Raw genomic sequence first — 12499 nt, 5'->3', positions numbered from 1 at the left:
TTGGCTGCTACCATGCACCCTCGTTAATCCCTCTCCCCCACCCTCCCATGCCTGCCGCCTTGGTGCTGCCGACTGTCTGGACCTTGAAGATGTTATCCCTTCCGCATACGACTAATCCTGTACTTCCTCCCTCTCCTCTTGTCCCACCACCTGACTCCGAATACTGTTTAAAGTGTGCTCCAGCATGTAAATGACCGGAATAGTCATGCTGATAATGGCATCGTCAGCACTAAACATCTTCGTCGCCATTTCAAAACTGTGCAGAAGGGTGCATAGGTCCCTGATCTGAGACCACTCCTGCAGCGTGACTAGCCCCACCTCTGGATCTTGTTGGCCCAGGCTATACGTCATAACGTATTGCACCAGGGCTCGTCCGTGCTGCCACAGTCGCTGCAACATGTGCAGAGTTGAATTCCATCGTTTCTGCACATTGCATTTCAGCCAGTGAACTGGCAGGCCCAATGACATCTGTAGAGATGTAAGTCATTAAGCTGCGGGATGCGAACGGCGGAAGTGAGCACACAGCGACCGTGCCCTCTGCAGAAGGCCATCTAGTCTGGGATAGTGGGCTAAAAATTGCTGAACAACCAGGTTCAATACGTGAGCCATACAAGGCACGTGTGTGATATTGCCCCGGCGAAGGGCCGCACCCAGGTTTTCAGCATTGTTGCACACGGCCTTCCCTGACTGCAGGTTCAGTGGAGACAACCAGTCATGAAACTCGGACTCCAGAGCTGACCACAACTCCTCAGCTGTGTGACTCACATTTCCCGCCTGATGCCGTTGAGCCCTGCTGCCAGCATAGTAAGGTTGGTGTGCAGTATTCCTTCTGCGCAGTTAGAACGCGGGTGGCATTACCAGACAGGCTTTGGGTGCAGGTGGAGGACCGAGAGGAGGTTGAGTAGGCAGAAGCAGTGGAGGAACTTCTAGATACAGAGGATTGACGCACAACTCGTGGGGACGGCAAGACTTGGACAGCAGCCCCTTGTCCTGCTGTCACCATAGTTATCCAGTGCCCAGTCAGCGACATGTAACGCCCCTGTCCATGCCTACTCGTCCAAGTGTCTGTGGTGAAATGCACCCTGTCACACACAGAGTTTCTCAAGGAAGCGGTGATGTTGTGTGCGACATGCTGGTGGAGCGCAGGCACAGCTTTCTTTGAGAAGTAGTGGCGACTGGGCATCGGGTACTGGGGTACTGCGACGGACATAAGGTTTCGAAAATCCTCTGTGTCCACCAAGTGGAAAGGCAGCATTTCTGTAGCCAAGAGCTTGCAGATGGTGAAATTCAACCTCTTAGCGCTGTCATGGCTAGGAGGAAATGGGCTTTTTACTTGTCCACATCTGAGGGACCGAGGGCTGGCTGTTGTGCTTAGACGGGGTTGAGTAGGGTGTCCCCGGCAAACTCTCGGTCTGTGAGGAAGATGCAGGCGGACATGTTATGTTGCCTTGATCCAAAGGTGGTGCTATTGATGTCGGAGAGCGCTCAACACCAGCAGGTATTTCCACTTCCAAATGAACTGACGACCTGCCAATCACACTGGCTGTTGCGGGTAAAGAGGTGGCAGGTCTGCGTCCAAAAACATGTGTGACTGCTGTCCCCCCAGTCACAGAGGATGAAGAGGCCGCGGATGCACAAGATGGGGCAGACGGTGGTTGGCCCGGCCCGCTAGGCCGCATTGTAGCACAGTGATCTTCCCACTGCAACTTATGCTTCATATCCATGTGACGGTTCATGCATGAAGTACTCAAACTATGGATTTTTTGGCCTCTACTTAGCTTTTGGTGACAAATGTTACAGATAACATGAGTTGGGTCATCCTTTGCGATCTCAAAAAATGCCCAGGCTATGCAAGGCTTAGAGCCCATGCGACCTGAAGTGCCACCATGACTTGTGGTCAGAGGCAGAGTTGTGGTTGAGGATGCAGTTGTTGACGTTCTTCCAGTACTCAGTCTCTGTCCAGGAATGCGCAACCTAACCTCGTCGTCATTAGCATCCTCCTCCACCTCCTCTGCTGACCTCATCGACTGGCTGACTGTGGGTTGACAGTAAGTGGGATCTCCAACCTCGTCATCATAACCCTGTGCGTTCTCACACCCGTCGTCCTCAGAGCCAACCTCTTCCTGCCCTGACCGAAAAGTCAATTTGTCGCTCCAATCAGGTATCTGAGTTTCATCATCGTCTTCCTCATTGTCTCCACCAACAGGAGTTACAGTTTGGGAACGAGGGTCTACATTATGGTCAGAACCTTCTTAATCTGGGCCTGGATCCGCCTCATAAACATTCTGGGCATCAGTGCAGATCATTTCCTCGTCTGCATTCACAGAAGCTCTGGAGCCGACCTCTGATTCCCAGGCTATAGTATGAGTAAACAGCTCTGCGGACTCAACCATCTGTGTTAACCCATACTCAGATGGGCAGCTGGAGACTTGGGAGCTGTGAGGAAGCAAATGCGATTGGGATGACACCTCTGAGGACTGGAGTATTTGTGATGTTGAAGTTGAGGTGGAGGAGAGACAACTTGAAGGAGCACTTGATATCCGTTGAAGCACCTGCTGTTTTTGTGCCTCATCTGGAATTTGTAGCGATGGGCATGTCCGTAAGAAAGGGATCATATCACATTGTCCACAAAAAGAAGTAGACATCTTAGTTTGGCTGGAAGATGGTCTTTCTTCTGCAGATGTTACTGTTGCTTTACCACCTACCCCACGGACACAACCTTTTTTTCCCTTTCCAACTCGCCTATTCCCCTTTCCACCAGCAGCAGGCCTTTGCCACTCATTTTGGTGGTTAACTAATTGGCAACTCTGTAGTTGTTGGCACAAAAAATGATGGATTGAAACCGAGCAGAGCTGATTGGCTGGGTTAGATGAAGTAAAACAATTTTATTAGATACACAGGCGGTGTAGCTTTCTTCACAGCTGGGCTACTCCAATGACTAAGAGACACTGCTACTAGGCCCAAAAGGATTTACTGGGTTAGATGCAGTAAAAAAATTGGTATTAGATACACAGGTGGTGTAACTTGCTTCAGATGGGCTACTCCACTGACTAGTAGACACTGCTACAGGCCCAAAAGGATTGGCTGGCTTAGATGCAGTAAAAAATTGGTATTAGATACACAGGTGGTGTAGCTTGCAACACAGATAGGCTACTCCAATGACTAACAGACACTGCTACAGGCTTAAAAGGATTGGCTGAGCTACATTTCGCCAAATGCTGTGAAAAACACTTGCACAGCACTGGCACAGACCTGCCTGGCAAAAAGTGCTATGAACTGCTGTAACCTGGGGTCACTGTCAGGGCCTGCGCAGGAGATAAGGAGACGCTGGTGGCTCAGGTCTAATCACCATCAGAGGTACCCCAAGATAAGGGAAAGTCAGGGCTCCCTAGTGTGGCAGAGACAGGTGCGGGTCCCAACTCTCAGTTATTTCCCAGTTTCGCCATTTAATGGCGTGACAGAAAGTATGAGGATGTGCACACAGACAAAACTCCAAAAAACAAATCTCTTGAACAATCTCCAAACGCTAACTCTAACCACTAACAACACCTCTAACTCCAGAACCAAGCAGTAAGAACTTACACTGGCAATCTCTAAGTGCCAGAGGAGAGCATGTGTAGCAGAGGGGAGTGGCCAATGCTGAATAGCGGAGACAATCCAAGTAGTAAAACTCCAGGAGCTTTTGCTGAACAGATTAACCCTTGTACTGTGAACAAGGAAAAAACCTGCACTGTTTAACACGATGGTGAAGTACCTCTAACTAGCGTAGGAGTGCATGAGACCAGTTACCAAGGCCTCCTGGCCCCTCTGTCATGGTATCCCCATAACAAAAACCCATGAGCGATATTTCTTGAGCAGGAAAAGTACGTTTCTCCAATTTAGCAAACAAAGAATTTTTTCTAAGCTTTTGTAAAACAAAATGGACATGTTCATAGTGTGAATCCCAACCAGGGGAAAAAATTAGAATGTCATAGATCTGTCAGACTTGCAGAGAAAATTTGTACAGAACCAAGACATTTCTTATGGCAGTTGGGATATACAGTGGCATGTAAACGTTTGGGCACCCCTTGTCAAAATTACTGTTATTGTGAACAGTTAAGAAAGTTGAAAATGAAATGACCTCTAAAAGGGCTAAAGTTAAAGATTACACATTTGCTTTGTATTTAATGAAAATATATATATATATTTATAATGTAAGTTTTTACATATTAAAAATTACAAAAATGAAAATTGGCAGATTGCCAAACTTTTGACACCCATGGAGATTTGTGTGCTCAGATAAATTTGACCAAGATTTCAGACTTTAAGTAGCCTATTAAGGTTATGGCAGCTTGTTCACCATCATCGTTAGGAAAAGCCAGGTGACGCAAATTTTTCAGCATTATAAAAACCCAGCCTCCTCTAACCTTGTGCCAAAAACAGCAGCCATGGGTTCTTCTAAGCAGCTGCCACTGAAAATCAAAATGGTGGAGGTCCACAAAGCAGGAGAAGGTTGTAAGAAGATAGCAAAGTGTTTTCAAATTGTCCTTTCCTTAGTTCGAAATGTACTTAGGAAATGGCAGTTACCAGGAACAGTGGAGGTCAAGATAAAGTCTGGAAGACCACATAAAATTTCAGTGAGAACTTGTTATAATCTGCAACAAGTACTAAGGAAAGAAAGGGGAAAGCTATCCCTACAGTAAGACTAAGCTGAATCCCTATGATGTAGCGGGCTGCCTGTTCCTAGCAAACAGACCCGCCTTAGTCCTTTGCTAGTCTGAACGAAGACCTATAGCATAAAGGAAGGAGTCCCTAAAAGAACTAAGGACTGGAACCAAAATGGGACACCATCTGAACAGAGAAGATTGTTGCAGAACACAAAAAGATAAACCGACAAAAAGGTACTAGAGGACCCAGAAGGACCAAGCGAACTGACAGAGGAAGGCACAGAAGCACCTGGCTAGCAAAACAGTCAAACAACACTGAAGTCCAGCCAAACCAAAAGGGCGGAGCTGGAATACAAAGGCAGATGGTCACGTGACCGCAAAACACAAGATGGAAAAAACAAACAGGAGGGTTCTAACAGTACCCCCTCTTTTATGAGGATCCTCCGGATCCTCCAGGCCCAGGCCTGTCCGGAAACCTCTTGTGGAAAGCTCTAACAAGCCTAGGAGCAGAGACATCATCTGCCCTTACCCAGGAGTTATCTTTGGGACCGAAACCCTTCCAGGAGACGAGATACTGTAATCTCCCTCTATGCCATCTAGAATTCAAAATACGAGAAATTTCATATTCGCCGTCTTCCACCACAGGAGGAACTATGACAGTGGCATTCCTATCTGATACATCAGCCTTTTTCAACAAGGAAACATGAAACACAGGATTAATCTTCCAGGAAGTAGGGACATCCAACCTAACCACAGACGGGTTAACAACCTGAAGCACTTTAAATGGACCCACAAACTTAGGACCCAGTTTTTTAGAGGGAATCCTCAACCGCAAGTACCTTGAGGACAACCAAACCATGTCACACATAGTAAACAAAACCTCCTTACGTTTCCTGTCAAAATACTTCTTGGACTTCTTGTTAGCCTCTTGAAGGTTGCAATGTACATTAGTCCAAACTCTCTCCAAATCACCAGAAAAATTCTCCTCCTCCATCACCGCCGACCCCAATTTGGCGAATGAACCAAAAGACGGATGTCTCCCAGTACAACAAAAAAAAGGAGAACACCCAGCTGAGGAGGATGTATGACTGTTAAGAGCAAATTCTGTGAGAGGCAGAAACTCAGACCACACCTCTTGATTGTCTGCCACAAAACAACGCAAAAACTGTTCTACATCCTGGTTCTTTCTTTCTGTCTGTCCATTAGACTCAGGATGATACCCAGACAAAAATGACAAATGGGCTCTCAACCTGTCACAAAAATCACGCCAAAAGCGAGCAACAAACTGAGGTCCTCTATCAGAAACAATATCCATGGGAACGCCATGAAGCTTGACAATCTCCTTAACAAACGCCTTAGCGAGTGTCTTGGCGCAGGGCAACTTAATGAATGGAACCAAATGACACATCTTACTAAAACGGTCCACAACCACCCAGGTGACAGTAAAACCCTCGGACACAGGCAGATCAGTAATAAAATCCATTGTGAGATTCATCCAAGGCGCACTAGGAACCTCCAGAGGGCAAAGCAACTCCGCAGCAGGAGTATGTGAAGCCTTTGACCTATCACACACAGTACATTGACGCACCCACTTGATGACTTCTTTTTGCCATCCAGGCCACCAAAATCTGCGACTGATAAGTCTCTTAGTCTCAGAAATTTCTGGATGACCTGCCAACCGAGACTCATGACACTCCACAAACAAAGCTCTCCAAAAGGTTCTAGGCATGAACAACCTCCCATGGGGAGTGTTAGATGGAGCATCATCTTGAGCTTTCAGAATCCCATTCTCCAAAACGGAGTCCAATGTCGCCACCACAACTCCTTTCTGTAAAATGTTTTCCTCCTCCTCGGCACCGACCGTAGGAGAGAAGCTGCGAGATAAAGCATCAGCTTTAACATTCTTAGTACCAGGGATATAGGTAACAGAAAAATGAAACCGAGAAAAAAAAAGTGCCCACCTAGCTTGACGGGCATTCAAGCGCTTGGCAGCATCCAGATAGATCAAATTCTTATGATCTGTGAAAACCTGAATAGGAAATCTAGCGCCTTCCAAAAAATGACACCAATGTTCAAACACAAGTTTAATAGCCAGCAACTTCCGATTTCCAACATCATAATTCAGTTCGGCTTTTGAAAAATTTTTGAAAAGAAGGCACAAGGATGTACTCCATCCCTGTTCTCCTGAGACAAAACTGCTCCGAGCCCCACCGATGAAGCATCGACCTCGGCCAAAAAAGGCTTGGTCTCATCAGGCTGCATAAGGATAGGGGCAGAACTGAACCTCTCTTTGAGATACTTAAACGCTTCAATGGCCTCAGTAGTTCACTGGGCAGTATTCGCACCTTTCCTGGTGAGATCGGTTAGAGGCTTAACAATTACAGAAAAATTCTTAATGAATTTCTTGTAATAATTGGAAAAACCCAAAAATCTCTGTATAGATTTCAAACCAATAGGCCTAGGCTATTCCTGCACAGCCTGAACCTTCACCGGGTCCATCTCAAAGCCCTCGCTGGAGACAAAGTAGCCCAAAAAACTAATTTTCTGCACAGCGAACTCACATTTCTCCAGCTTAGCATAGAGTGAATTATCACTCAATAACTGCAAAACTTCACGTACAGTCTGCCAAAGAGACTTCAGATCTGGCGAATAAATCAAAATGTCATCCAAATACACAACCACATTCTTAGAAATCAAAGGTCTCAGAATGTCATTAATAAGGTTCGGAAAAATTGCAGGTGCATTGGTAAGACCAAAAGGAATCACCAGATTCTCAAAATTACCTACCGGAGTGTTAAAAGCAGTTTTCCATTCATCACCCTCCTTCACTCGTAACAAATTGTATGCCCCCCGGAGATCAATCTTTGAGAACCACTTGGCCCCCACTAACTGGTTAAACAAGTCAGGAATTAACGGCAATGGGTAGGAATTGCGTACAGTAATCTTATTAATTTCACGAAAATCCAGACATGGACGTAAACCCCGGTCCTTTATTTTAACAAAGAAAAATCCAACTGCCACAGGCGACTTAAAAGTAGTGTTGAGCCACCCCCGTAGAGATCGAGTTCGGTTCGGTTCGTCGAACACCCGTATGTTCGCCGAACTGTTCGTCGAACACCTTCGAACACCGTTAAAACCAATGGCAGGCAAACAAAAACACATAGAAACACATAGAAAACACCTTCAAAGGTGTCCAAAAGCAGACAAACTGCTTAGAAGACACAACTAACACATGGAAAAGTGACAAGTGCATATAGTCATGTGAAAAGAAAAGAGGTGGAGGAGTAAAAGGAGGGGGAGACACAGATATAGGCATGTCATGCCCTTCTAAAACCGAAAAAGTGCAAAGCCGACACGGCCAGTCCGTTCCTGCCCGTTCGACCTCCGTGTCGCCGGGTTTGAGCCAGAGCTGCGGTGGACCCTGACGGCCAGCCCACCTCTCCCAATACTGGTGTCTGTTCACTGGTGGGTCGAGCGAGCCCCCCTGTGGTGGAGGCAGGTCTAAGATTTTTAATTTAAATTGTCTCTCTAATTTGAATGAATACACTTTAAATCCTTTTACAAGGATCTATTGGAGGGCAAGTCTCATGCCAGCAGCCACGTAATTCCAGCTCCAGTAGCGTCCACTAAAGCTGCTGCAGTTAAAAAGCTTTTATAAGGATCGAGCTCGGCGGTCCACCGCAAGGCATCCTACCGCCAGTCCCAGCCCCTATGCCTTGGGGTGCCTCCTGATGCTCTTCACTGAGTATCACGGGGTCCCGAAGCATTTCCTTTGAAAAAATGAAGTGTCCAAACTACAGGTGGTATAGCTTGCTTAACAGCTGGGATAATCCGCTGACTAGCAGACACTGCTACTAGGCACAAAATATTTCCTGGGCTAGATGCAGTTAAAAATTTGTAATTAGATACTCTTGTTGGATGCTGAGAAAGCATTCCATAGAGTCTCCTGGCACGCCATACATTATTCTCTTAAAAAGCTTGGGGTAGGGGTCTAGGGGACCCTTTTATAGCCAAAAACACGGCCCTGTATCGCAATACGTCACCTACGCTGAAGATAAATGGAACTGCAGCACCCCGAGGGCTTGGTTGCTACAGAGGTATTTCACCTCACCCAGAGGTGTGATATCTCACTCTCAGGTAAGGATGGAGTGTGGATCAGGACCCCGACACCTGCATGCATTACACCACATTGCCGTAGGGCAGGGGGACCAATATGCCCCTGAGATGGGCACGACAGTCCCTGTCCCTGGCTGGAGTGGGGAGAGGGAACACTGAGGAAGGGGAACCCTGTAGTGCAGGAGCAGGGAGGAAGCAGTTCCTGTGTGCATTGAGAAGGGAGTATAAAAGGTGGGCACCATCTTAGTTCAGTGCAGAGAAGTCTGAGCAGAAGTGACAGGGAGCATGGGCTCTGCATGAGGCCCAGGCCTGGAAGAGGGAGAAGGAAGGAAGAGGAGCAGAGAAGGCTCCAGGAACGAGGAACGAAGGGATCCCAGGGGTGCGGACGGGCGAGTCACCACCGCACGCCCGAATCCACCTGCGTGGAGGGGTCAGGCCAAAGGGGGAGACCGGTCCCCGAAACTAGTGGAGGCGGGAAACGACCCCCAGCTAGAAACCGGAGGCTGTGTCATTTTATGTGGTGCAGCCCCTCGCTACACCCGCTAGGAAGGCACCACATAGGGTCAGGGAAACTCGCGCCAAGTTTACCAAGAGGAGGCACGAGGCAGCCGGACAGAAGCGTTGGTAAGAAAGGCTAGACAAAGGACACACAAAGGGGGTCCTGTGAAGCGCTCCAAAGTTATCTGGGAGTTGTCTGAGCCCCTCACCTGGTGAGCACAGTACGACGTGGGCAGCCATTACCTGCAGAAGTGGTCTGGATAATAAGAACTGTGAGTAAAGGCCCTGGACTGCATCACTGACTCCATGTCGTTACTGCTGCTGCCCTGCACCATCACCCTCATCCTCCGCATACACTGCCCTGAGGCTATACTCCTCCCGTGGGGAGTTATACTACGCTCTGCTGCACCCACAACACCAGCCTCAGCGGTCTGCCCAGCAGCGGCGGTTCACTCTGACAGCAATCCACGGGTGGCATAGTCGGACATTTAAACATCAAAACCACATAAATAGTTCTGCCACTGGTTTGACCGCCCTGAGCCACGGAACTGGGTCGCCGCCACGGAGACTACAACCACCAGCATCCACCAAAAAGGGTCCGGCTCTGGGTGTCCCAAGTCCCAGGGAGCGCGTCAGAACATTTTCTTCACCTTTCATAATCACCAATGGGACAAGGCAGGGATGTCCTCTGTCCCCTCTCTTATACATCCTAGTGACGGAGCACCTGCTCTCATCAATTCGCCATAACCCCAATATTAGGTGGATTGAGGTGGGAGGCACCGAGTACAAGTGCTCTGCATTTGCTGATGATGTTCTAGTATATATCACTCAATCACATATATCCATCCCTGCTGTTATGGCTGAAATAGATCACTTTGTTACATGGCCAAATTTTAAAATCAATGCAGCGAAGTCTGAGGCCCTCGATGTCTCCCTCCCCAAATCCATACAGGATTCCATCCAGTCCAACTTTCCCTTTGCCTGGCACTCACAGGCTATCAAATACTTAGGAATTCCTATTCATAGAGACCTCTCCCGTCTATGTTATCTTAATTTTATGCCCTTTATTGAACAACTCCATACAGACCATGGTTGGCAAGTTAGAACTGTAAGATTCACTACGTGAACCACTGGTGTTTTGTGGAAAAGCACATGTACACTGTGTTCCAAATTATTATGCAAAAAGTGTTTAGGAGTGATAAGGGAAGAATTAGTTTGTTTGTCAGTTAAACTCCTTGATGGCGATGTGTGTCAGGGCTCTTTATATCACTGTAAGCAATTGCAGACACCTGTGCTAATTAGTTTGGCAGGTGTGTCCAATGAAAGGCAAGACTACTTAAGAAGGCTGTCCCACATTATTAAGCAGCCTACATTTTCTGCCACAATGGGCAAGAAAAGGATGTGTCAGCTGCTGAGAAGCAACAAATTGTGGAATGTTTAGGTCAAGGCATGACTACAATCAACATTGCCAAGACACTTCATCCTGATCATCGCACAGTCAAGAAGTATGTAGCTGTCTCACAGTACACACGTGTGCGTGCTGATAAGGCAAAATTGAGGACTCTTTTCTACAGGCAATTACGTCAGGTTAAAAGAGCAGCGGCAAAAAAGCCTTGTCATAGCAGCAGACAAGTTTTTGAAGCTGCTGGTGCCTCCAACGTCCCCCGAACAACAAGATGCAGAGTCCTTCAGAGGTTTGCAGCTGTGAGTAAGCCATCCTGTCTACCTCCTCTATCCACTGCACACAAGCAGAAATGGCTCCAGTGGGCCAAACAATACATGAAGGCTGACTTCAAAATTGTTTTGTTCACCGATTAATGCCGTGCAACGCTCGATGGTCCAGATGGATGGAGTGGAGGATGGCTGGTTGATGGACACCCCACGCAAACACGGCTACAGCGCCAACAAGGAGGAGGTGGAATAATGTTTTGGGCTGGAATCATGGGGAGAGAGATTGTTGGCCCCTTTAAGATCCCTAAAGGGGTAAAGATGAACTCCATAATGTATGTGGAGTTTCTCAAACAGCACTTCCTGCCATGGTTCAAGAAGAAGAACCGTGTATTCCACAGCAAGATCATTTTCATGCATGATAATGCACCGTCTCATGCTGCACATAACACATCTGCATCTCTGGCTGATATGGGCATAAAAGGGACAAACTTATGGTGTGACCCCCATGCTCCCCTGACCTCAACCCCATTCAGAACCTCTGGAGCATCATCAAAAGGAGTGTCTATGATGGCGGGAGGCAGTTCACATCTAAGCAACAGCTCTGGGAGGGTATTCTGTCCTCATGCAAAACAATTGAAGCAGAAACCATCCAAAACCTGACAAATTCAATGGACGAGACAGTTCAGAAGCTCCTTTCGAACAAGGGGTCGTATTTGCAAATGTAACATCACCTAGAATAAAGTTTTGAGTTGAAAACTGTTTGATTTCAGTTTCTATTAACCTGCTTATGCTTATAATTTCAAAAATGACCATTTTTTTGTTCTTTATTAAAATGAAAAGGTTGATCGAAGAGTGTGGGGGATCTAAGAGTGTGGCAACACAGTAGTCAGGATTACTTCGAATTCTGACAATCTGAGGGTCATGTTGCAGGTAGTGCAGCAAGAAGGCACTCATGTGTCTTGCGCATCTAGGAGACCCAAAATTATTTTCTGGGCCAGATGCAGCTAAAAATAATTAGTAATTTTAAATCTGGTGGAGCTTAGTATAGTTGGCCTAATAGAATCAGTACTGCACACTGCTACAAAGCCCAAATTATTTTCCAGCCAAGATACAGATAAACATGATTAGTAATTTTAAAGCTTAAAACGGTTGGTGAGGTGATTTTAACAAATCATCAAGCTTTTACTCTCCCCAGGATGACACAGGGGTAGAAAAGTCGTTTCGGATCCATGATTTGTTCATCTTTATGAACGTGAGTCTGTCTACATTATCAGTGGAGAGCCGCGTGCGCTTATCTGTCAGCACACCACCAGCAGCGCTAAACACACGTTCAGACAGAACGCTGGCTGCAGGGCATGACAAGAACTCCAAGGCGTAAGTGGCGAGCTCCGGCCATTTATCCAGATTGGAAGCCCAAAAAGAGCAAGGGTCTAGTGACACAGTCATGGCTTCAATGTTTACTTGGAGATACTCCTGTACCATCGTCTCTAGGCGTTGACTATGTGTCAGACTTCTTGTCTCCTGTGGCCTTGCAAAGGATGGGCTAAAAATGTGGTGAAATGATTCCG

Source organism: Phyllobates terribilis, unplaced genomic scaffold (genome assembly GCF_046119375.1).
Source record: "Phyllobates terribilis strain yellow unplaced genomic scaffold, ASM4611937v1 Scaffold_12__6_contigs__length_324123572, whole genome shotgun sequence".
NCBI lineage: Eukaryota > Metazoa > Chordata > Amphibia > Anura > Dendrobatidae > Phyllobates > Phyllobates terribilis.
Note: the sequence above shows the minus strand (reverse complement) of the source record.